The following is a 27,450-nucleotide window of genomic DNA, read 5'->3' as shown; positions in this document are numbered from 1 at the left end:
TTCATATATCAATAGACAATAATGAGTGATTATTATTTTTATTCAATATCACCGTAAGTGGGGAAAAGTTTTTTTTTCAATAAGCATGTAAATCTATCCGCCTATTTTCAGGGTACGGTTTGTCGATAAACGTTCCTCGTCGCGTACCATCTTCACATATAGCATACTACAACCCTCTCATTATATCCCTTTCAAAGATATTGAATTTCTTACCATCTTTATTTGTTAAAGCCCAGCACTCCGATCCGTACGGCACGTATGTGCCTAATGAGAGTTAGGTAGTTTTCTTTATTTAAAAAAAAAATATTATATAGTTTCAAGATATTGGAGGAGGTTCCACAAATGAAACTGGGTTATCATTTGTAAATTCGCTACATCATCGTGAGAAAAAGTTTCTTCGGATCTAGGCTCAATAGACAGAATAGATAATAAATAGAATACCGATAGGCTACATTCAATACGCCGCATCTTGATGCAGGGTTTTAAATGTTGAGTGTCCTACGAAAATGAAGCACGCATTATGCACGTGCAATAGTGTGTGTAATACACCAATATTAAATAAATGATCGTAAATGCATAAACCGAGAGCAGTTTTCAGTATTCGACGTAAAACGTATTCTTGACACGTGTGTAAGTTTAGCCCGGATTCTTCTTTACTTGAGTCGGTTACCTGCTATCGCCTTACCCGTTATGTATGTCAGTTTCCATTATTTCTGAGTTCCCTGGCTCAATACGTTGATCTAACTCTAACTATTGATCCTGCTATCTCCAGTCACTGTACACGTCATTCACAACGAGGGTGTATGGAACATAGCTTAGCATTAGCTTGTGCTTAGCATTAGCATTGGCTTGTGTTCTATGGAGATATGGCAGGTTATTAAGGACTAGCGTGTGGATTAAATGTATAATTTTGGGCAGGAAGATTGATCTGATTGGAAAGTGAGTAATGTGAAATTAAAAGAATTAATTAGGTAGGTTTACTTTGTTTGCCTTTGTTTGCCTTTGGTCGCGCGTGTGTATGTTATGTTATCGATGCCAATACTTATTAGGTATTACATAGTTTATAGATTGACAGAAATCTTCCCATTATAATTAAACATAATATTATATATTTAAATTTCGAAGAAATATAGTATGATCTTAGTTTACATTTAACGGTAAACATAAAACCAGTCAGCTTGTTCTGTGTGCGCCATTTTGGACAGGGAATGAAAATGAAATTTCCATTTCATAATTAATTGAAAAAAACTCAAATACGAAAAAAAAAATACATACCTAAGTATGAAAATAAATGTAACAAAGACGAAAGTCATGTTCAGCTGCTTTGCGGGCCAAAAAGACATCCTCATCAATGGCAGTCAGCTCAAATAGGTGAAACACTACATCTATTTCGGTCAATTAGTGTCTATAGATGGATGTATATTTTTTGATGAAATTGTTCGCGAGTGAAGCTATGCTGGAGTGCTTGTGCGCCTAAGCAATGTCTTCAAAAGTGACCTCCCACTGTGCCTAAAGCGCAAAGTGTCTGCTTCCCGTAATCACATATGCGTGTGAAACATGGACCCTAAGTAAAAGAGAGATCCAGAAACTTAAAGTAGCACAATGTGTTATGTAGGTGCATGCTGGGCAAAACGCGAAAGGACAAAATGAGGAATGAGTGGATAAGGAGACAGACAGGGGTTTGCGATGTAATAGAGTTCGCAAAATACCTCAAATGGAAATGGGCTGGACACATAGCTCAAAGGGACAATTGTTGGACAAATTTAGTCATCCAGTGGTATCCAAGAGGTATCTCAGAGGTATCAAGAGGATCTATGAAGTTCTGCGGAAGTACGTGGCAACGCAACGCACAGGACCGAGAGAAGTGGAATCAGCTTGGAGAGGTCTTCATGCAGCAGTGGATAGATTCAGACTAATGATGATGATGAAGTATGTAATAATTTAAATAAGAGGCCTAGTATTGATTGCATTATTTGGATTAGAAATATCTTACGCAAACCATTTTACAAAAAAGGTGTCATTCGGAAGTATATTTGAATAATAATTTTTTAATAAAGACTACAAACCAATAGTCATTGCTACAAACGTATAGAATTTCAATTTCTTAGAAGCGGAAAGTGGCCACACAACTTGGTGGATAAAATTAACCAGCACTGCAAATTGTTAATTTATAATAATACGATTGTAGTAAATTTAATCCGAACCATGTGTCCAATTTGATAATTCATCTGACATTGAATTTAATTAGCAAGTAGGTATACTTGGTTGTGTGAAAAAATATTATTTCCTATCTAGTAGCATATTGACACAAAAGTGTTAACAAAATTCCGTACCTAATGCATTGTTAATCTTGAAACAGACTTTTCTTTGATTTAATCCTAACAATAACTATTACTTAATTATTGTACCTAAGTAGAATAATAAAATTGTATTGTTTTATTAATGAATTGTTTTCTAGTAAATGTAACTTTATTATTTGCGAAATAAAGTAAATAATTAATTAAACAGATTGATATTGATTGCATTGCCATTTATAATGGGGATAGAAATCTCTTTAGAAACTCATTCGGATTTAGTCCGGATTCTTAATTTTCAGAATATCAGAATGCCAAAATCCGATGAACCACTGTTAAACCTGAAGGGTCACAATTTCAGCGAGTGGAAATAATTAAAGTAAATTAAATGGATAATAAAAGCAGATGCGTGCAACAGCATATGCACGGATTAGTAGACGAATATGGGTTTTCAATTCCAACAAATATACCCTTTCAAGAAGGCCGGGTTTCCGGACTTGACAGAAAAAATATGGCAACCCTAGTGATTTCATGATTACAGTGCGATGTAGACCGATAATAACTACAGCATCTCACAAGTCAGATAAAATACAAATACGCTTAGATTTATTGATGACTTCTTACTGTAGGGATAGAATTTTTATGATTCGAATTTTTTAAGTCTCTTGTGTGACTTTTCCTACAATAATACATACTACCAGTATCTATACAAAATAAAATTATCAATCGCAATTCAATTCCCGGAAAATATTCTACACGGAAACGAATACAGACTATTATATACAGAAGTGACCAATTTTTCACAGTTTGCTCTAATAATTTAATATTACAGAATTATGACCGCTGATCGAAAAATGTATAGTCGCATCAATTTGCATTTGCATGCTTTTGGTAGAGTAACAGGATGATCTTATGGCATCGTGTATGTGTACGACGCAGTGTTAGTGTGCAGAATATGGAACTGCCTTTAAATCATAACGTGGTGCATGATGATACAGATGGTTGGTGTAGGTACTCCTAAAGTACCTAGAAATAAAGTCCGATTGTTGAATATCTAAAGGCAGAGGCAACGATTTTATTGTTCGAAAGCAGTCAATCTAGTACCTATATATTATGTATGTAGCACTTCCAGGATAACGATGTTTCTTTAGTGCACTAACACAGACGAACACAGATAATGTACGTTGATCGCGTGACTTCTTTAGAATTCTGTAGGTCTTGTGTTATTAAGTTATTATACAAAATATAATTCTGGATAATTAATTTGAAAATAATATTTGTTTCTAATTACACCAAAATTTGTATTGTTTTAAATGTTGTGTAATAACAAATAACACTCATAATAAAAAGAATACACAAATCTTATAAATTTTGTGTGCACGGGGTGGGGTTATGCGCAGTTTCAGTATTTTAAAAAGATATGTTGAAGTCGATGACAGAAGAACAAAACAGACGAAAATAACATTACTGTCATTATCATTTCATTACACACTTATAAAATAGTTACTTACTAATTAAATTATACGTGTATCTTATACCTATATGTTGATGGGTCCTTAAAATAATCAGAAACATTTTGGAAAGCACGAATAAGATTTTTATTGGAAGGTTTAAGAGCGTAGTTCAGTGAAACGGCAATTAATTTTCAACAGTAGGTGCAACGAAATTTCTCACTAGTCGCCAATCGGAGACCGATAGCGAGGTGTCCGCACGTCGATTTGTTTTGTCATGGCGTCGGGTGAAAATATTCTTAAATCGTGTAAAGATAACTAAACAACTTTACGTATGTACTTAAAAAAGAAAACATGTCAATGAATATACTATTAAGTAATATTAGTAATATAACAATAAACATAACATTAAATGGACGCATGTTCGATTTTTACGACAAATTATATTTCATTCGACACGCGTCATTTGCACACTCCGCGCATCGCCTAGCCACGATCTTTTTAGACCATGCCTCAACTAAAGTATAGCCTTAAGAACACATTCTGGTTATTTGGAGGACATCATTAATTATAAATCGTGGAAATAATACATCTACATACATACAAGGCATTTTCTTGGAAATGGTAAAAAAATTATAAGGAGATGGGGGACTTGATGCATTTCTGTTATTCTACATGGCGCACTTTCCTCAATAATTATAGATGCCAGAATAAAAAGTTTCTAATAATTAACTAAAATTTCGATATTTTTTCGTACTACCTTGGATAGGGCTTCCATATAGTTAATATATAATTTTAAAAACTATATTATCCACTATAGTAGGTGTTATGAGAATTGATTGTTATCTATTTACCTAATCCATATTATCGAGAAAACCTAGAATAGGTCAAATCGAAAAATTAAGTTGTGAATTAAAGGCTGCCCGGTTCGAATCCGGATTTACCTGCTAGTAATTAATACTACCCACTCAATAAAACGTGCGATATTGATCTTAGAATAATGGATTTCAGTCTGCAATTATTTGGAAACATATTTCATTGCTTGAATAGATTTTGTTCTCTGGACACCTTTCGTAAAAGCGTTATCTGGGAGCATGTTTTAACAAGCGAGTCAACATTTCGTAAGAATAGCCTGTCAACCAAATAATATTTATCTACATGTCATACAGAACGTAATCTTATCCATAATGTCTTTACCAATTCAATAACTTGATAGATATCAGCTAGCTAAAGGTTTCAAAAAAAAACTAGCAGAATAAACAGGGGAAATTTCTTATACAGAACATAATGTCATGCATGTTTAAGAAAGCAAATAAAATCTATTCTCTTATGTATTATACATCAGTGGTTTCCAAACTTTATGTTACTACGCCTCCCTTTTAATCTAATCTTGGCTCCTCCCCCCCTTTATTTCATTAAATAATACAGACACCTTTTTAAATATCATCATATATCAAAAATTATCATCATAGGTACGAAATTTAATCGACACATAGGTAGGTATAATGATTGTATGTTATCTTAAATTTATATATTTTGGTAAAAAAAAATACTGTAAGTACAAGAGGTCAGTATGTTGATTTTCAAGGAAATTTGTATACTTAAGTACTATTCTAGCTTTTGAGAAATTTAAAACTGTTTTCATTGTCGAAAAACGCTAGATTCAACGCCATACGCTAGATATAATGCTAGAGATCTGGCAAGAAAAACGCTAAGTTGGCAACGCTACATGGCATAGCTATGGACGTATTACGTCAGCTACTGTGATGCTATGTCTTCATTGCCACGCAACCATTGATATGCAAGCACGGTAGCAAGCAACCAAGGACGAAAACCGAAAGGATTCCTGATCGCAAGGTAATGTTTTGTTCTTCGTTCCCAGCATATTAAATTTGCCTATGGGTAGATATTACTTACAATTCCGACTAGTTCTGATTCACAATTAATTATTTCGTTCGACGTTTTCGTATCAATATCGTCGGTAGATACTGGTAAGCATTGTCTTCTTAACATTGAAAATCGTAGCACCACTGCGGCGAAATAGAAGAAAGTACCTACATATTATATAGGAATGAGTATGTCGTATCAATTAATTATGTTATTTAGCATTACAATAGGCCACGAGGCCCAGTGACAGTAGTATACCCAGGCTTTAAGAGCCTACTTCAGTGAAACGGCAAATAATTTTCAACAGGTGCAACGAAATTTTGGACTCGTTGGCAATCGGAGAGCGAAAGTCAAGCTGTGAACACGTCAATTTGTTTCGTGATAGCGACGGGGGTATTAATTCTTAAATCGTGTAAAGATGACTGAAAAACGTTACCCATTTGCTTGAAAAAGAAAATAAGTCATATAACAATAAACAGAACATTAAATGAACGCATGCTTAATTTTTATGACAAATTATACTTCGTTCGACACGCGTCATTTACAAAATTCGCGCATCGCCTAGTCACGATCTTTTTAGACCGTGCCCTAGCTGAGGGTATAGCCTTAATAAAATCACGTAAATATACTGTGACCTCACCAGGATCGACCCCGGAGTCGATGGATGAAAGGCCACCTCCTTACGCACTGGACTATTAGCGCCGAATTTTGAATTTTAGTTGCGGGTTCTACTGAATTTTGACTATAAAAATATTTTTTTTCATTAATGGCGTGAAGTGTGGTGGAAAGATAGTGTATTAGATAAGATAAATGTCGTCATCACCATCATCAGCCTGAATCTATCCACTGCTGCATGAAGTCCTCTCCATGCTGACTCATGTGCGTTGCGTTGCCACGTACTTCCGCTGAACTTCATCATTTTATCGATCCAGCGGCCTCTAGGTCTACCTTTCGGACGTTTTGTACCTCGTGAGTACCACTGGATGACTAGATTTGTCTAATTGTTCGAACTACATGTCTAGCCCATTTCCATTTGAGACTTTTAGCAAACTCTATTAAATGTAATTAATAATACTTATTCCACATACACGTCCGCTTCATGAGACATTGTCAATTAGTGATGATTCACTTTATGGATAGAAAATCAATGTTGTTTAATTTTTGGCTATGATTAAAAAGCATTATTAAATGTATTTCCGTTTCCGAGGTAGCACTCCATTATGTAGGTGTAATTCTTTTTAAACATATTTTTTTTAAACTCTGAAACTGTAAGAGAAATCCAAAAATTACGATTATCGCAACGTTTCATGGAAAGGTGCATAACGCAGAAAGACCACACAATAAACCCATTTATAAAGAGAAAGACCTATGAAAGTACGCTATGTGGTAGTGGTCCCCAAGCAAATGAAATAATATCTAATGTGCTGGATATGCCGCTCGGCGAATGGTACCCAAAGGCAACTAGGTGACCACAGAGACGCCCTAAAATCCGCTGAATCTACGAATTCATAAATTTCGATGGATGTAATTACGTGGCAGCGCAGGGGAGGCCTTCATCCAGCAGGGAATTAGGCTTATGATGATGAAGCAATTGTTTACAAAAATCCGTACAGAGAAGAAGAGCTTTAAATCGCACACATTATTACACAAGACTGTGAAGCAGTAGCAAATGGTTACCTAATCGGATTCATCTTATCATGAAGATGGCATTGTGAATTAAATAAATTGTCAAAAAATAAGTAGCCATGTAACTAACTCACTTACAATTAGGGGATCCAATCCCGGGCCAAAATTCTGATCCCGGGATTTCGGGATTACAATTTGATAATCCCGGGATCCCGGGATTGGCATTATTTTCCAATGTTATTATATAAAAAAAATATATTTACAAATAACATTGATAAAATCGGTCAAAAATAAATCTAGTAAAATTTATAGGTACTATTTAAGACATTTATTGTTAATATTGTATACGTCAATCTTGGAAATACATAAGTTTAATGGAGTAAATAATATTGTAATATAAATAATAATGTGAATTTAATATGAGATTGCTGTTTCTGATAGTAAAGACTTAATGAATGGGTTAGGGAGATTTAAAATAGTAAAGCAAATCATGGTGTACTTATGGCCTTTCCGCTTCATAAATCTAATTAGTCAGCCAAATATGAAACTGCCGTAAAACGTATGAGATCATGGTGGAATCACTTTGTTAATAGTGCGAAGCATTGTTTTTTTTCCGTTCTTTCACATTTTTAATAATTTCACACGGAAAGCATTCTGCCATCGCATTCGATGTTCGATAAATGAAAGTTTATATGAAAAAAATAATATGAATCGGCAACTTACACATGGGTATATATATATAACTTCATTCAAACTCAGTTTATTTCTAATGTATTTTAATATTTATGTTTTTTGTTATATTTTGGTTTTTATTTTATTTTCCATAAAAATTGATAAAAAAAATCAATCCCGAAAGTTTCGGGATTATGTTTATCAATCCCGGGATTCATAGGTATCGAAAATAGCTCGGGATCCCGGGATTGGAATCCCTACTTACAATATTACGTTTCGCATACTAAGTTAGCCTTGTCAACAAAGATAATATCGTAACTCGGCAGGGTTCGTGTTACAACATTGAAATAATAAACAGTTCTTATGTGAACATCAAATTAGGTTCATCTTAACACCGACGTATCCATTACAAAAATCTAACGTATTTGGCACAGAATTAAATTATTATTTACTCACTTGAGTAAACTACATGATCACTTAATTATTGGATTTTCACAATGTGAGTTCACTATATTTTTACAAGCCCGCATCATGATGAAACTCAATACTTGATGTAAGTTCCTACCTACTTGAAAACGATCATAGTCAGTTTTACAAGTTTTATTAAAAGATATAATTAATAGGCTGCTTTATTTATCCAGTTGATATGAAAAACCTTCAACAAAGGCGCGCACACAAGGGGAGGTTTCCCACCAGTAACAAAAAATACAAATTATTTAGGTGAATGGAGCATTATAATATTTAATTATCTTCTTTCTCGCCAAAACGTGATGATTTGGCTGTCAAACAGCCTTCTTAAAGGGTTGGGTCGACTCCTCTCTACATTCTATAGCAGTGGTTCTAATGTGCGGCCACCAGAGGATTTTGCTGTGGCCACCAGCGCTTTACAGAATAATATGTCAAACAAATATTTATAAAATTGGTTGAATACACATGACGTCTTAAATTTCTTTCCACGCTCAAATAATGAATGATCCATAATGTCAGATGATGACAAATGAAAACTTCATAGAACTACAAACGATATTAATTTCAGTATTTAATTTAATTAACTGGGCTGACGTTAAACATGCGTTATTGGAAATGAGTCACGACCAAGTACTTAATAATACCAAGGTTGACTGATACCAAGGTTTGGTCGAAGTTATACGTTGACCAAGAATCAAGTCAATTCAAAGAATTGGCAACAATTGCTTAATTAATATTGTCGATTTTTCCTACTACTGTAAACTGTGAAAGATCATTCAGTGTAATGCACTTCATAAAAAACAAATATCGAAGCCAGTTGACAGAATGTAAACAGATGTAAAAGTGAAATTTGGTGCGGCCACCAGACGTTTTCATTGAACTGTCAATGTCAATTGGGCGGCCACAGTTAAACTTCACGTGAGAACCACTGTTCTATAGCGCACGTAAGATAGTGCGGACGACACAAACGGACGCTAATTATTTTAATAATTGTGAGCGTTGGGCCACGTGCACTCGATAACCACTTGTGAACGCAACAGGTCTCAGTCACTCAAAGGTGAACACCCGTAGTTATAGCCACACTTTCTTGTTTGTCAGTATTTTTGCACATGTTTACTATCCGCGACGGAAAAGGTCATGTCCGGAAAGTTTTACGTACCTATGCAGTTGGACGACTACGTGAGCTGCTGTATCGGAAACCGATGGTCATATAGCATTGAGATCAAATTCATGTATAATCCAATATAGCAGTGTAATATACAAATATGTATAACATTTAAAAATCACATATATTATATTCATGAATTATTCAAAAATTAGGAAGTAGGTGCTCGTAAGAGAAGTCATACATATCAAACATCTGATAATAATAATGAGCGTTATTGTCAGATATTTGTTTGTACCAATATAATAGAAGTATCAATCTATATCAAATACAAATAAAATATGTTCTTATTGTCAGATATTTGTTTGTACCAATATAATAGAAGTATCAATCTATATCAAATACAAATAAAATATGTTCTTATTGAACCGAATCTAATAAAATTGAATCATTGCCTACTGTTTTCAATGCTCTACGAACAACGCGTATTTTTTGATCCTAATGCTATAGGGTCAAATCTTCTGGTACGACAGCTCTACAGCTTGAATTGGACATTGGTATCAAAACATGTTTCTACAATTTTTGGTTAGGAATTAGATTCGAAAAACCAGTATTACATAGTAGTAAAGCACCTACTATAATAAACAGTCAAGGGACATTTTTCGGGAAGTATAAAATTGACAATAGGACGACCGGCCATCATTGCTGTCAGTTATTCAAAATGGTTGCGTTTAAATGTTTATTTTAAAACAGTATAATACAAAAGACATCAAGTACAAATATTAAGGCGATGCAAAAAACTGATTCATCTCGAACACGTCAGTAGCAATAAAATAATATTTCTCATTTTATTATTATTAAAAGAACGCTGGCAAGGGTCAAGAGAACGATTCTCCTAAGGATTCTGGTCAGTCACATATTCGTCGCGATCTGCAATAATTATATTATGTACTTATTAAGTAGCCTGATAGCGTTTTTGTATATATATAATCTATACAGAAATCCTACGAATTAGTTTGCCAATGAATTTAGGTATATTTCGAGAATCAACACAATATAGCTACCTACCATTTGTATTGTTTCAAAACAGATAAGAAAAATCGTTAAAGTTATCTCGTTTTTAATCTATGTAATGCTCCGAACTTGCACTAAGAGTATACTAGCCAAATTGTATTATTTAGGTACACACTCGCCACAACAGTTGACGGTATGAAAATGATCTGCGAAGAAACCCACCGCGGGAATCAAATCAAACTCGCATTAAATTAAATGACTTAAAAATGTATTTCAATTTTTAATGTGTATCTCATATAATATAAATGTCTGGACATTAATTCATTTATTTTTTTAACATATTGTGGACATTACAAATTATAAGTTTAAGACGTTCACAACATGACATTTAGAAACAAAGATATATAAATATAACAGTATTACATAAAAAAAGAGATATATCAGTAGATGAATTAGATAGGTACAAGGAAGTACACCGGATGAGTTAAGCAGACCCTATTTTAAGATTTTATAAAACAACATCCACCTAAACTCATTCTCACGTAGGTGGAATATATCAACACCCGAAGCAATTTCGTTGAACATAGTTATCACTCTCCCAATTGGCATTACCAGTGGCAGGTTGGTTCTGCACCTTGGGAGAATAAACAACTGGTGGTCTCTATTTCTAAGATAGTTATCAGGGACACACAGGTCAACACTGCCCAGAATGGCAGAGTTCTCATTTATACCTTGTATAAGTCGAAAAAAATACGTAGCTAAATAAAGATTTCTTCTAAATTGCAGACTGCAGTATGTAAGCATGCCTAAGAGAAAGTCAGTTGGATAAAGCCACGGATAGTATCCATACAACCTCAAGTAAAGGAGTCTCAAGAATTTCTTCTGTACCCTCTCCACCATAAGGCCATACTTCAACTGGTGCGGTGCCCAAACAATAGACCCACTCTCAAGTCTGCTTCGAACTAAAGAATTAAATAAAAGTTTTAATACCGTAACATCTGAAAAGACCCGGGAAGTACGCATGACGAAGCCCAACATTTTAAGCGCTTTGTTACAAATGGTAACTATATGGCTAATAAATGTCAGTTTACTCTCAAACGTAATGCCAAGATCCCTTACAGATGATATTCGTGATTGATATTAAGAACGTATGCGGGGAAATACGGGTGTAAAGCTGCGGAAATAACAAGGTACGGTAAAGTAAACGGCGCTTGAAGTATGTATTGCAGGGCGCAAGCGGTAGTCCATCAGCTGTGGGGAACGAGACGTCCACATCGTGTGGTCCACCTCACCCCATTTATTATATTCCCTTCCCTGTTTATTATGCGTCTTGCCGATAAAACAGGCTGGAGTATCAGGCGTGTCCGCAACTTGCCCACCTTACCGACTCCTGTTACTTCCGCAGCAGGACCCGCGTTTAACCACGCAATAAGCATCTGGCCTGTCAGGCCCAATTCAAACTTTAGACTATTCCAGGGAACACAAAAATAAGGGAAATGCGTTATCTTCTGGACGTGGCTGTAACAAGGTTTAATTCTCGAGTGTAGAGAAATATGAAATACAATTAAATATGTGTAAAAGAATGATGACGTTTGAAATTTGTACACCTGTATCGTAATATGCATTAAAGATTAAACAAAACGTGCATTAAATATTGGTGATATTTGAGGACATTGAGTGGAATTTTTATTTCTTGCGTTTTTTATTAAGTCATAAACTAAATCTGTCTTCGAAGTATAAGGTTATAGTGACTGTATATTCACTTAATACTTATATATCTCTCTTTTGTTATGTACATAATACTGTTTTAATAATATTTCATTTCTAAATGTCATGTTGTGAACGTCTTAAACTTATAATTTGTAATGTCCACAATATGTAAAATAAATAAATTGAAATAACAGAAACCAAAAATTCATAGAACATTAAAGCAATGTTATTTTTGGACTTTCGTCTAACTCTTAAGTACCTACATAATATTTATTTGTAACATCTCATAACAGTTACTGCTTGCTAAATTTAGATAGTTTTCAATACACTGCAGGAATTCCTGAATGAAACGGAATCTATAGCTGCTCAGGTATTTCTTTATTATTATGAGAAAAATAACCAGAGTATTGTTAGCGAGAGGATCACAGACGCAGACGAACCCACCATTGTTCACTTAGTCCAACAAAAAAATACCAGTTTCTGAATTAAACCAGTAAAATATTTCAACGGTGAAATCAACGGCGGTGACAAACAAATAATGTTAAATCCATCTAAGGTCTAAGGACGGTGTCACTCCAGGGTTGCCAACTATTTCAGAGTATATTACGGGACACGTGGCCCGAAACAGGAATTGCCATAATTCAACAGTAGATTACTCTTCGCAAATAAATTAATGACATAAACGTACTCACGATGAAAGTATGAAAAAAGAATAAGTAGCATTTCGAAGAAGTGTCTCCAGCATGGCCCCCACATCCTGAATCGGGCCCCCCTACCTATCGATAAGGGTAAAGTCAGTGTGACGCGCTGCAGTAGCGTTATCCAAATTTAATGGTGTATTTTTAGCATTTTTTAATAATATGTACTTTTATCCTTTTGAATTATGGAGTTGCTGAGTATCGGCACAGAGTAAAAAATTGCATCGTGTAACCAAATAGTCTCAATTATTAATATTATCAAAGGAAAATAGCGCCGCAGGCGACTTTTTTTACCGTTAGAGCAAATTTGTGATCTGTATTTATCTCGGTATGGTCGGCTCGTCACGCCGGGCCCCTACCTGAGCCCGGGCCCCTAGGCTAGAGCCCTGTCAGCCCCCTCCCCTTGTGGGGGTCATGGTCTCCAGTCACATATTTTATAACCAACCGAAAATCTTCCAAATAGTGTCAGGATAAACATCACATCCTGTTTACATACGGTGAATATTACAAATTATAAATATAAGACGTTCACATGACAATTAAAAACAAATAATTAACATTAAAACAGTACAAAGAAGAAATAAATATAATATGCAGTGTCACAAAAAACAGTATGAAAAGTAAATAGGTACAAAAATTATAAAGCATGGAAGCACACAAAATGAGCTAATTGGACCACTATTTGAAGAATTTTTGAAACAACGCCCACCTATACTCATCCTCACGTAGGTGGAATATATCAACATCCGAAGCGATTTGATTGAACAGGGTTATTGCCCTCCCAATTTGGCATCACCGATGGCAGGTTAGTTCTGCACTACTGCAACTACAGTATGTAAGCATACCTAAGCGATAGTGCCCACAGAACGCGTCGAGCGGGTGAAGTCCGCGCATGCAGTGTTTATTCATAACCATAATCACACGTCTCTCGCCGCGCATTACCCTTCACCTATGAAATAAGCGGCCCATGGAGCACAAAACAATTACTTTTACAGCGTCTCTCATAACAAAGCAATAAAAATATTATATTATTTCGGACTTGTAATAAATATTTACGACGACATTGTTCAACCAGCGAAATATAATGACACGGAATAAAATAAAACAATGACTTCTCTGTAATGAAATAATTGCTTTTCGCCTGTCAATCGATGACGCCTCGCGCCCGCCGCGCCTGTACGACAACGCTCACAACAGCCGAGTAAATTAGAGACCGTCCCGCCCCATTCGCTGGTCACATCCAATGTATTTTCATATTATTGTCGTGCTATGACGTCAAAAGACGCCGCACTGAACCCTGTGTGCGTTGAAATATAAGGCGCGCGAGGCGTTATGTTCTTCATACGCTGTGTATGCTCTATTGTATTCCTTGGTGATTCATCGCCCAAACTGAAGAAATGCGCGAGCGCGTCGCGCGCACGATTGTGTATGCTCGGCGCCTAAGAGAAAGCCAGTTGACATAATAATAATGAAAAAAGAAGAGTGAAGTATGTGCGATATGAAGAAATGGGTGATTTTGGTGGGTTGTTTTATATTTTTTGACATTTTCACATTTTTCCAAAAAGGATCGAGAGGATCCCATCTTGGTCAATCCGGACCAGTTGACAACCCTATGTCGTTCGCTGTGTGAAATTTTTATCAATGGTATGCATCATTGTTTCCGCTTTTAAAATCTGCATAACAAGATGTTTTTGAATGTTTTACACTCATAAAAATACCATTAAGTTAAGGAATTTTGAAATCTGAGAAAGTATTCGACCATGTCCGATCCTAATAGGATCATAATATGGGCCTCCACAGAGTAGAGGTTTGTATTAACAGATAGATAGTAGCTGATGATACAGTAGATGTACAAGTATAGATGCCATTAAACCAGATGCAGTTCGTCTATCGGAGCTGCAACCCTTCAGTTCACCTTCATAAGATGAGAAAAAAAACAAGTTTTTGAAACACTAACTTCATAAAGGGACCAACACGTCAGAAAATAAGATATTAAACTAAAAGTAACCATTGATCTATGACGATGATTATTTAAGATGGAATTATATATTTTTTTTAAATATTGTAGACATTATCGAAATGTAACTACGCAAATTCCGATATATCTACTATTATTTCGATATCCGTATCCGGAAATTTGTACGTTAACAGTTCATTTAATTTCATTCATCAGTTAATTTGTACGTATGCTACAACATGTGGCGAATTTTATGAGATGTCTTTACTAGGTTAGGTTAGGGTTAATCTAATTGGAACAGTACTATTTGCAAACGATCGCCGCATTTTGTAAGATACGTACAAATGTATTCCACAGTGAAATGTTCAACGAATAACTCATTTGATAAAATGTTATACGAACTCATGTTTCACGTACTGCGGCGCACGAATAAGTGTCCCACGATGAACTGCATACGTACAATGTACATGTAACCTCCGATATATCCGTACAATACAATGTATAACTCCTAGCCGAGACGCAGTCATACAATAAGTTTTGCCTAAATTTAACAGCATGATCCGGTTCGAATGGGATAATTCCCTGAATGAAACACTAAGTAGCCACTTATCGGTTAACTGTACTTTAAATGCCTAATACAGCCAATAATGGCGAATACCGCGAAGAGCCATCTTATCGTCCATCGATATCCACGCTAATTGAGTTGGCATTTACTGAAAAGAATTTCGTTCACGATAGATAAATCGCCCGATTAAATTCCAACAGGGCTACTTGGGAGACTAGATACACGGCACACGTACGGATATCAAAATCAGAACGGAATGTGCCCTTTATAAACAAAATGATCCGTGACACTTTATTTTTTTTATAATGCATTGTACTGCTATCTGTGATGTATGCCTGAATTCGTAATAAAAAAATGTATCATTTAACAATATTCATTTAGCCAAGACGACTGTTTAATAATCTGCAAACCAGTTAACTGCGCTTTTGAACAAAAATGAGATTCTTTGGCATTTTGTTATAAAGCATGTTTTCTATGCCCACACAAAACTTCAAAACCTAGAAATAAATACGTTACCGTTCTTTTGACAAAATAGCCAACTGCAGGTAACAAATTTCCAATATCGTAAATGGAACAACTCCGCTCTTTGTATAATTGTTCTCTATATATAAAATGGAAGTTAAAATAGTATAGTGCAGCTTATTTGTAAAAAAAAATCCAAGTGTATTTTTGGAATTGTTAAATTCCGCTCGATAGTTAAATTATTATTTTTTTTTTCTCCTTCCTGAACAATTTAATTTGCCCAAATGGAGTTAGAAGTGTAATCTACATAATATGAATACGTGTATTAAATAAGGCTCTAAGTACCAAAAAGTAGTATTGCTTGTAGTTACAAAATACTGAGTCATTGCAGTAAAATTTCATGAAGCAGACCTTTTGAAAAATGTAGTTTTACAGTGTTAAGCAATCACGGCAGCTTCTATAATTTTAGGTATTAAGAACTCGCAAGTGTCAACACACCATCGTCAGCTATTTTATATTGAATGCGGTTGACCACTGCAGTGCTACTTACACCATTATAAATAAAACACGCCAACGGACTTACAACGTCGACAGGTTTAATTATTCTGGTGTATTTTTTGACTTGCTTGAGGCACTTAGACTATAGTTGAAGTTATTGGCGTTGGTATATGGAACATTTTTCTATTTTTTTGGTACTTAGCGCCTTAATTAATACACGTATTCATATTATGTTCATCTGTATTGAAAATATTGGAATCATTTACTAACTTGTACTTGATACACAGCATTAAATATGAATCTTAATATTTAAATGGACACGTTAGTAGAATATGTCAAAGACACCGACGTGTAGACTTCGTCTTTCAACCATTTCTTTAAATCGACAAGTGTTCGACAGAATAAGCAGTATGTAACAACGATGATGTAAAGGCATTAATGCAAATGGCAATATGCACCCTTATTTCAACGTAGTTATAGTTTATTTTTTAACGACATTCAAGACATCATATTAATCTGTGTATTTTAAATATGTATGACCGTTGTTAACGACGCTTGTCGAAATTAGAACTATATAATTTTAAATAATTATTTTTACTTGTTATCAAAAACCGATAAGTTTATATTATATCGTCATAATATTTTAAACCATGTAGGTAACCCACCCCGTCTACGAAGCACACGAAGAAAATGCTTAAAAAGTGAATAACTTACAGAAACTAAGTAATTCAAATTAATGTGGCTAATATTTTTTTGCAATAAATAGTTTATTAGCTAATAAAAATGGGTATGTTGTACCAATTTGAAAATAATAAACTAACCTAGCACAAATATTGAATTGTGGACTAATCGGTTCAATAAAAACGCCTCATCTGAAGAATTAATTATTGGTCTCCTAAACACAGAGAAATAATTGAAGATGAGAAATCTTACGTTTTAAAAGAACGACTATGAGCAGGTATACGTGCTAACTACGCAAATTACCAATGCCGAATATGACGGCTTTCTAATACAACAAGTCAACAAAAAACATCTCCAGTTTGTCGAATATGACCGTACTTGACAATATCATCACTATGTTGCTGTGGATGTGAAACCTCTAATGACTTCTAACCCACTTCTGTATTACACTGGCAATTAAAGACATTTACTGATTAAGAGCACCTCAAGATGGACGGGTCATTAGACCTGACAGATGTAATTATTAGGTATACATCTCGTATCAACTTCTGTGTTTTAAAAATTGGGAAACTTTTAATTGCCATATTGTGAAACACACACAGATACGAGTTGCAGGCATTTTCGACATAACACTGTAGACTGGTTTTACGAATGTGGGTACTATTTATTTTTTAGTGAAACTACTTTAGTTAAGCTCAAATTACATTGGCAGATTGCGTCTGGCCCGAACGTCTGCCACAACTGTCAAACTCTATTCTCTATGTGTTTCAAGGATCGTGAGCGATCGGAGCAAAAATGGAAAATTTTCTATTATTCCGTCGTGCGATCCATTCATTAGCAAGCGAAGATTGCCGAAAGCGTACGAAAATAGCCGAATACGCGCCCGTTCGCGAGCCACGCAAATGGTCGTTCCTTCTACTGCTAGATTTCAACAACTACAATATGGCGAAATCTCAAAAAAATGTATGGACTAGCGCTGAGGACACAGTCCTCGTCGAAAAATGTCAAACGGCCGCGCAAATTTCAACAGGTGCTCGCTAGGTTTGACAGCTCAGTTTTTTTGACGTAAAATTGCGCGGAAATACGTTCAGTGTCGCCACCAATCTAAGAAATGTCTAGTTTTCGGTGTGTTTCACCATCAACACTATGTTTATTTTAAACCAATCAAAAGCAAGGACTAACGCGATTGAATCGTTGCGTGTAATTGCAAATAGTGTTAAAACGTTGGCCACGGCGGTTATTGGATCGGGTTGGGTCTGCGCGTCTGCCAATGTAATTAAGCCTTTAGTTACGGGTGTCAGTTCGTTCAATGGAAATCGAGACGAAACGAGAATTAAAACTGAGGGGTTTGTAATGGGTGAAAACAACGCATTGCGCTCTCTTTGTCTGCACTTGCAGATCAGCCAGTCGAGGGTGGCTAACGTCTCTATCTCGCATTATCAGTCATATCGTCAGTTTTTTGCTGTAGTTCGAATGAGGTGGACTAAATATTTATAACAAAGAAACCTAATCGATCACTTTTCATTTTAAATTGTTACCAAATGATTGATTCTAAATATAATTAAATAATTTTGAATGTGTACTTATACGATTATTACATTCTCCTATTTATTACAACGTTTTATTAGCTCGTATTCTTATTTATCCGGTGGTTGTTTGTACGGTACAAATCTTGCAATCGATTTTTATCTAACTTCCCAACTAGCTAGACATTTGAAACTTTTAGAATATATCAGAACACGATGCCAATGCATTCTTTTACTAGTTTTAGCCATCTTTACGCAGAATTGAATTCATTTTCAGTTAATTCTGTTTTGTATGAAAAGTTATTTCGGAAGAAATCCGTAATCCAATCCACTATTATTGGTTGCTAGGGGTCTGGGGTCCTAGCAACTAAATTATTAATATATACGTGCGTTACTATGGAAATCAAAATGATATGTCAAAATGACATTTCAGTATTAAATATTTGTTTGTTTGTTTTTTATTTATTTCATATTATCAAGTACAAGTTTGAGCATAATAATTCAACAGAAAATTTAAAAACATTGTAGGTATATAAAAAGTTATTTTTATCTTGTAATTATTTTTGTTATAAACACCATCGACAAATATTAACATGTGTGTTTTTAGATATCATTTATCATGATATATGTTTTTTACAATAAACATAATATTGTGAATTGTTAACTTATCCGTGCAGTCAATTGTACAGATTTAAGTTAAGATTCGTCAAAATTTTCTTTTGACGATGTTATCGACGATAATAAATTCTTATGTTGATTTGAAAACTCAGTGACACCTGTATAATAACCATGTAAGTAAGCTGTGAATTGTTTTTAACATGCATACTATAAATAGGTGTTTACGTTTATAACAATAAAATTACTATATATGTACGAGAAAAAACAAGCTTCTCGAGCATTCAATAAACACGTTTTAGTGTATAATAAAAAAAATGGCAAGGTTATGGCAACTATGCCACGGTCACTGTCAAGAAAATATATTTCTTTTCAAATCAGCAAATCGATAGTACCTACATAATGTATATTATTATGTTCATTCAACACTACATTGGGTATTTATTATCAGTTCACATAACAAAATTCACACGAACGTAGGTGTATACGGCGCAAAAATTAAAAATTAGCATAGTAAATTGCCTATTTGAATTCGATAATAGAAATAAAATTTGTGGAAGATTAGATCATTGGCATATTAATGTTAAATTACTCACCTGTTCGCTAGATTGACTACGTTAGTAGAACAGTACTATTGCTTTAAAAAAATCTCTGTAAGATCTCCAAATTACAATGAGATCATCGGTCCAAAGGTAAATCATTAAGTGCATTTTTGAGATAAATTAATTAACCATTTTGTTAATAATAATTTAATATAGACAAACAAATAAACATCGAGCATAGAAGGTAATCGTGCAGTATCCATTACAATTTTAGATTAAGTATTAACTCAGTGGATGTGCAATAAAAGTTACGAATATGCGATCGTTAATGTATGTGGCTATTTTAGGTTACTGATACATTTGACGTCACCCTCGAAGACATTTCTGGTTTGGTAATTCATGCATGGCTTCAGGAGTAATCATAAAGGCAAGGGCAAACGGCAGAAGGATTGGTTAACATGGGAAGGAGCGTAAGCGAGTTGGAAATCCACTCGCAGATTATATGTGTCGCTAGATTTCAAAATCAGCTAAGTCCATAATAAATGAATAGGATAAAAACAGCTTTTTGTTTTCTCAAATACACAGTCACAAGGGTGAAAGTTTATATTATTTCGAGTAAAGAATATTTAAAATTAATAAATTCCACATTTTGATAATGCAGAAATGTTAGAAAGCAGTAGTTCTTCAGCAATTCACAAAAAAGTCAAAAATACCTAAAGGTGGACTTGGCTAATTTTGAAATGCAGCGACACATATTATGTACACTGGTTTACTAATTATGACAAGCAAATATAAATATTGATATTTATTTATATTGATAAATCAGTCCACTGGGTATATTAACCATTTATCTGGTTTTTTGACAATATTGAATACAATAATTTATTCAATAACTATCATGTAATATATAGATACATAATATGTAAATACAAATATTTAGTTATGGTGATAGTTCATGTTATTTATTTAGTTTTGAGTGTAAGACTTTTTTTTAAATATTTGTTTATACAAATTCCAAATAGATAACGTGTGGAAACCATTTCACCTGGGGGGCACCGACCCACCAATAACAAGGATTCAAAGCGCATCACGCATAATCACAAAATAATGTAAACATCCCCAGTTCTGTTTACGAAACGCCGCGTTTATTCTGTTCGAGAGATAAGTTGAATCACATTCAGTTTGCAGGCCAGACCCGTGGTATAGGTAAATCGTTCTACAGTGGCACTATAGGCGACGCGCGGTTGTATTGGAATAGTTTTCTGCAATGCTTGTTTCTATGATAGTAAACAATACCACTACAACTGCATGGTGGTTTTACCGTGTCTATGGTGCTACTGTATAAGTGTATACTGATTTACCTATACTTAAACAGAGACCGTGATCGTTTGAATGGTAGTGAAAATATTTTTCGAGACTAGGGAAGAACATTATAAATCTCATTGAACAGTGTTTAAAATTAAATTTAAATAAGTTCAAATAAATGTTGTTTCATTCTAAAATTGTGGATGAGTTTGCATAGGTATCTGGGATCTGTATAGAGATTGCGAAAAATACGATCTATCTATCTTACCAATATATGAAAGAATCGGAGAATTTCAATTACCAAAAAAATGATGCTTGTAAAAATATTAATGTTCTACATTTTTAGGGTGACGACTCAAGGACCCTGGAGCAATGACGTTATTAATGGACAACGCACTCAGTACATTAGCTAGCAAGTAAATTTGCACATTAACGACATTCACACATGTATAGGTAGACGTCACGTGACAAATTCCATTATGCGATATCACGCATCGAGAATTTATAGCAATATCACCTTTATTGTAATGGCGTTAGAACAGTGTTTCTGGTGTCAATGTTCATTTGAGCGAACGATATTGATATTCAAATATGAATTATGCCATTCGGCAGACCCGGAAAAAAGCATGGGGAATTTATAGCAATATCACCTTTATTGTCAAGGCGTTAGAACAGATTATGCCATTCGGCAGACCCGACAAAAAAAGTGAGTGTCATTTTTTTCCGGATGCTTCGTCCATATTAATGTCATTGCCCTGGAGGCAAGGGAGTGGGAGGCAATTGATGCATTCGAAATGTGATGTTGGCGCCGAATGCTCCGATTTCTTAGACAGAGAACAGGATGAACCAGTCAATCATCCAGAGACTGTAAATAAAGTAACGGCTCTCGACAATATGTCTGAGGCGGTATTTTGGGCATATTATTCGGCGCGGACCGTAATACCTGGAGAAACTGGTGGTTTTTAGTACCCTCCAGGGAAGGAACTACACGGATGAGGAGCGTCGGTGCGCTGGAGCGACCTAGTGAAGAAACTTACTGGAGGCAGCCTTCACTCTGACCTGATAGAGGCAGAGGACGGAGAGGGGTGCAGAGTCGGGATGTTCACAATCCTCAGCCATCAGGGAAGAACAAAGAAGAGAAAATTGCAAAAAGGTGGGGAATATCAGAGTATTTGTTTCAAAATGGGTTACCTACATAGTTTTTTTTGGCATGGTTCTCTAAGTACTTTTCCATCGTATGTGTATTCATAAACTATCAAAACTAGCTCCGTTTATGAGTAAAACCAGAGCTTGACAGTAAGATCGGTTAAATTCATCAGTCGCCATTTTTAAATCTTTTTAGACTAATTTTAAACAAAGGATTTCATTAATTTTAATGACTTTAAAATTTTATTCAGATATTCGCATTTTTTAACTAAATAAACTATGCACTTACTAAAATGTTTGCAAAAATAAAATATCATTATTGCAGTCCTAAATTTGCTTAACGGGTTTTGCGATTATCTCAAGATGGTAGAATATGGAGGTAGCCAACTTTGAAACCAATAGCTTCATTTTCATAGATATGACTTTAAAATTTTATTCAGATATTCGCATTTTTTAACTAAATAAACTATGCACTTACTAAAATGTTTGCAAAAATAAAATATCATTATTGCAGTCCTAAATTTGCTTAACGGGTTTTGCGATTATCTCAAGATGGTAGAATATGGAGGTAGCCAACTTTGAAACCAATAGCTTCATTTTCATAGATATCCATCCAGAGTAAACTATTCCTTCTACAACGATGCCGCGACCCATATATTTAGTTTATTATTAAAAGGAGATCGAATATAACTGTGTTTTGAAAGAGGGTTACGAATAAAAAAAGTTTTAGAATGTGTATTTCAGGCGGTATATGAAACGATTTATGTCAAATTATTCCAGAAATCATCAGACTGATATAAATCAAAATTAAATAAACATACTTATATACATAATGACAGTATTTATTAACTTATGAAAACGAATTTCTGATAAAAGATAAGAGGATAGAGCACGCGATGATTAATCAAAGCAAACATGTTTTATAAAAAAAACTTCTTAGTAATAATATTACGGGAAATGATTCTTAATAACATTGGCAGACATTGAAATGTATAACAATTTTATGATACGTAGGTATTTAATCATGGCCCCCTCATCCTGAAGCGGGCCCCCAGGCCACAATACTTGACGGCCCCCCCAACCTATCGCTAAGGTTAAGATGACACATCAGTGAAACAGCCGCGACGAAATTTTGGACTCGCTCGCATTCAGTGAGAGAACGTCGAGCCGGAAACACGTCACTTTGCTTCGTGATGGCGACAGGCCAATTAATTCTTAAATCGTGTAAAGATGACTAAAAACGTTACTCATTTACTTTAAAAAGAAAACATGTCAATGAATATATTATTATTGTTACTAATAGAACAATAAACAGAACATAAAATGGACGCATGTTGGATTTATATGACAAATTATATTTCGTTTGACAGGCGTCATTTGCACCCGCGACCCGCAATCCGCGCATCGCCCAGCCACGTTCTTTTTAGACCGTGCCTCAACTGAAGTACGGCCTTAAGGGCAGTGTAATGTTCTATAGTAGTGTTTCCCAAATGATATTCCGCGGAACTCCGTATATTTTTTAATGTGAAAATGAAAATAAAGGGTTATTCCGTGTATTGTTTAGCGATTTTTGGTATTTTAAATAAATTAGCTTGAATTGTCGGCACTCATATTATGAAGCACTGATCGCGACCCTTTTTTTGTGATAGCCAAGTTACATGTGACCCTTCGCCATGTTGAATAAATGGTCATTTTTATTAGTCAGGAAACACACTAAAGGTTTTTCTATTTCTATCATCTAAATTTTCTATTCATCTTATAGCGCCGCAGGCGACTTTTTTTCTAGTAGAGCTTATAAATTTACAGTGTGTTTATCTCACTTAATTAGTTGACCTGCTACTCCAGGCCCCTCCTAAGCCCGGGTCCCCCGACTAGAGCCCTGTCAGCCCCCCCTTTGTGGGGGGGCATGTATTTAATACAAACCTGTAATTAACCGTAAACCTTTTCCTTAGAATAGGTACAGTACTAAATTCCTACTAATTTAAATATTTATTTAAAAATAATACATTATTCTGAATAACTACTATAATATACGTACAAAGTTTCTCGAATTTGAATAAACGAATTCGAACCTATTATATTATATATTTAGAACAAATCTAATATAGGTATGTACTTAAAGGAAATAAAATTATATAACATTGCTGCAAACGCAAATATTATAATTTTTACTATTATTTTAGTACCCATTCAAACACAGTAAATTCAGAAATATTTTAATGGAAAAGTTTCTATGATTTCATCCGTGTATAGTCAAAATTCTTCCTTACTATAATTATTATAAAGAAATCGATCGATTCGATGGTATCCTTGCAGGGCTGAATACCACCGTAGGGATGTACCTACCACAACAGGTAATCAAAGTATATGCGTTAACTACCTACCCATTGTATTTAGTACCGCCCCTCGGCTGATACGAGCGGCTCCCGTAACAGCGCGTGCCAACCTCATCCGCGGAATTAGGGTGAACTCCGCGGTGAACGAATAAATGCACTAGAAAATGACAAAAACTACTATTGGATCCTTGTATCACCTCTACGCATGAAGTTCGCGCTCCATTTTAGTATATTATTACAATGACGTGGATAAAAAATAACAAATATATATGTGAACTAAATTTCATACATTACTAAATAAAATCAATCATTTATCAACTTTACTGTAACCTCATTTAACTACTTAAGAGCGTACATAAGTGAAACGGCAAATAATTTCCAACTATAGGTGCGAGGAAATTTTGGACTCGCTGGCAATCGGAGAGCAAAAGTCGAGCTGTGAACACGTCAATTTGTTTCGTGATGGCGACAGAAGTATTAATTCTTAAATCGTGTAAAGATGACTAAAAACGTTGCCCATTTACTTGAAAAAGAAAACATGTCAATGAATATATTATTATTGTTTCTAATAGAACAATAAACTGAACATTAAATGGACGCATGTTGAATTTTTATGACAAATTATGTTTTGTTCTGCATGCGTCGTTTGCTCAATCTTCGCGTCGCGTAGTCACGATCGTTTTAGACCGTGCCCCAGCTTAAGTATAGCCTTAAGTATTTTAATAGCTTTATAGTTATGCTGTAAAATGTTCAGTTATAAATCATTGAACGTCGTTATACATGGAGGGGATGTAAGGACGCTAAACCAGAAGATGTTGAGGATTTTGATATGTGGCTATATAGAATCATCATCAAAATGCACTGTTCTGACCGGGCGACAAATCGCTACTTTACTTTGAAAAGGTTCCAACTGACATTTTGGCCTAAAATGACTTTCTGGTGTGAAAAGGTTCCATTAGGCATATTCTATCATATAAGTTCATTTCAGAGTCATCTATTGTCAAATATGGGAATTAGCAGTATGCCGGAGTTATATCTACATGTCTTTTTATATTCATAATATGACCATTCCAAATTTCAAACGCTCATAGCTCAAAATATGGTCAAGTGCAATTAGAACCTTTTCAAAGTAAGGTAACGAAATGTTGACGTTCTTAATCGAAATTAATGGGAAAGGACCGAGAAGTTTTGCGTAGTATCAAAACAAGAAAACTACAGTACCTCGGCCACAGTATGAAAGATCTTAAGTACGACATTACCCAACTTGTCATCCAAGGAAAGATCGGCGGTAAACGTAGCAGAGGACGACGCTGCATTTCGTGGCTTAAGAATCTCAAAACCTCATACACCAATCTCCGAGTTCATCTCCTCGAACTGTTATGGGAAACAAGTGATAAAGCAAAGATCGTCATTATGTTGGCCGACCTCTTTTAGGGGATGGCACGATAAGAAGATGCTTTTATAGATTAAACAACCCTTTTGCAAAAATGTGGTAACTATTCCACAACCAATGTGTCATGGCTGCAATTTCATAGCGCTGTATGGTAGTATAAACTATAAAAGACAGAAGCGGAGGGGATTTGTACTAGCCACTAAAACGTCCGCAGCCATGATATAGCTCAGGGACTATGGGTAGGCCTTTTTGCATAATTTTAACATAACCATAATATGAAATATTACGTTTTTACGACATCTTTAATGAACCTAAATTTCAATCAATATTCAGGTTCATTGTAGGTATCTTTGATCATGCATATGCTTGATATAACCTCTTTCGTAAGTGTTCTAAAAAAATCTTCAAAATCAACAATGCTTGCAATGAAGGATCGCGAATTTGTTCACACTGACAGCCGAGTGCTGTCACTACTCTTCTGCAATATCTTCTTGGCTGTTGTCTACTAAATGGGAGGAACTTGTTAGTTTACAATGGAAGTGCGGTTAAAAATGGGCGGAGCATGTTAGTTCACAGTTTTAACACGTAGCCAAGAAGATGTTGAGTAGTTAGTCCCACGCGCAGCTTTTAGTACGCAGCGTTTGTTTACAGTGTTTACACTGATTGTGATTACTGATTACGATTAGTCTTTCGCTATCCGATACGGTTAAATAGTATTTAGCGATTCCTGACATTCCATACACCAAGCTCCGTGAATGCATTAGAGGAAATACCTAACTACTTTGATAATAATATATACATAGAACTTTAGAACCACTTCAAAAAAGATCTAGAAGGCCATAGATAAAAATTAATCCGTTGCCCCGTGCTATTGATAATATATACTCAACTTTTTTGACATTATTTATAATATATTGTACATCAATAAAAATATCATGTACCTATTATAAATATGTCTTAAGAGGGGGCTCAAGAGGAGGAGATTGAAATATAATCTAGTATCAAAAGGACATCGGCGTCGTTAGGACGTTAATTTAAATCGATATTTTCGCAAAAATCACTAATCATCGGAGACTTTATTTAAAAAAAAAAAAATATTATTGGCATTGTCGGCCGTCTTACACATTATTATTTGATAAACAACTGCACGTGTCCGCCGATCAGAAAACAGGGCTGTCAAAATATTATATGCATTAATATTTTTTAAATGTTAATTTCGTCATAGTATTATTATTACCTAATTCAAATTGAGCGTAGGTTGATACTCAAATACTATTATAGTATGTTTATGATTTCGAGAAAATAATACGATGATATATAATCCATATCAATTATTTGAAAACAATACATTTGCATGTAGGTACATGTATAATATAGTGAAAAGGTCAGATACCTGTTTAATTTGCAAGATAACATCAAAATTTGTATATACTTACCTAAATGAATAATATTCGACATTCATGAGTGAGCACGGCTCAAAGCTATGAAAATGTGTTTTT

At 34.8% G+C, this 27,450-nt stretch overlaps 1 protein-coding gene across 4 annotated transcripts in view; it reads right to left on the bottom strand.

Moving 5' to 3' along the window:
• Positions 1-27,450, bottom strand: part of cno (adherens junction formation factor afadin) — a 362,819-nt gene that overhangs the window by 292,640 nt on the left and 42,729 nt on the right. The window lies entirely within an intron of this gene.

Source organism: Rhyacophila brunnea, unplaced genomic scaffold (assembly GCF_057557595.1).
Source record: "Rhyacophila brunnea isolate RB1 unplaced genomic scaffold, BYU_Rbru_1.0 scaffold_3, whole genome shotgun sequence".
In the NCBI taxonomy this organism is placed as follows: Eukaryota; Metazoa; Arthropoda; class Insecta; order Trichoptera; family Rhyacophilidae; genus Rhyacophila; species Rhyacophila brunnea.
Note: the sequence above shows the minus strand (reverse complement) of the source record. Positions and strands in the feature narration are given on the sequence as shown.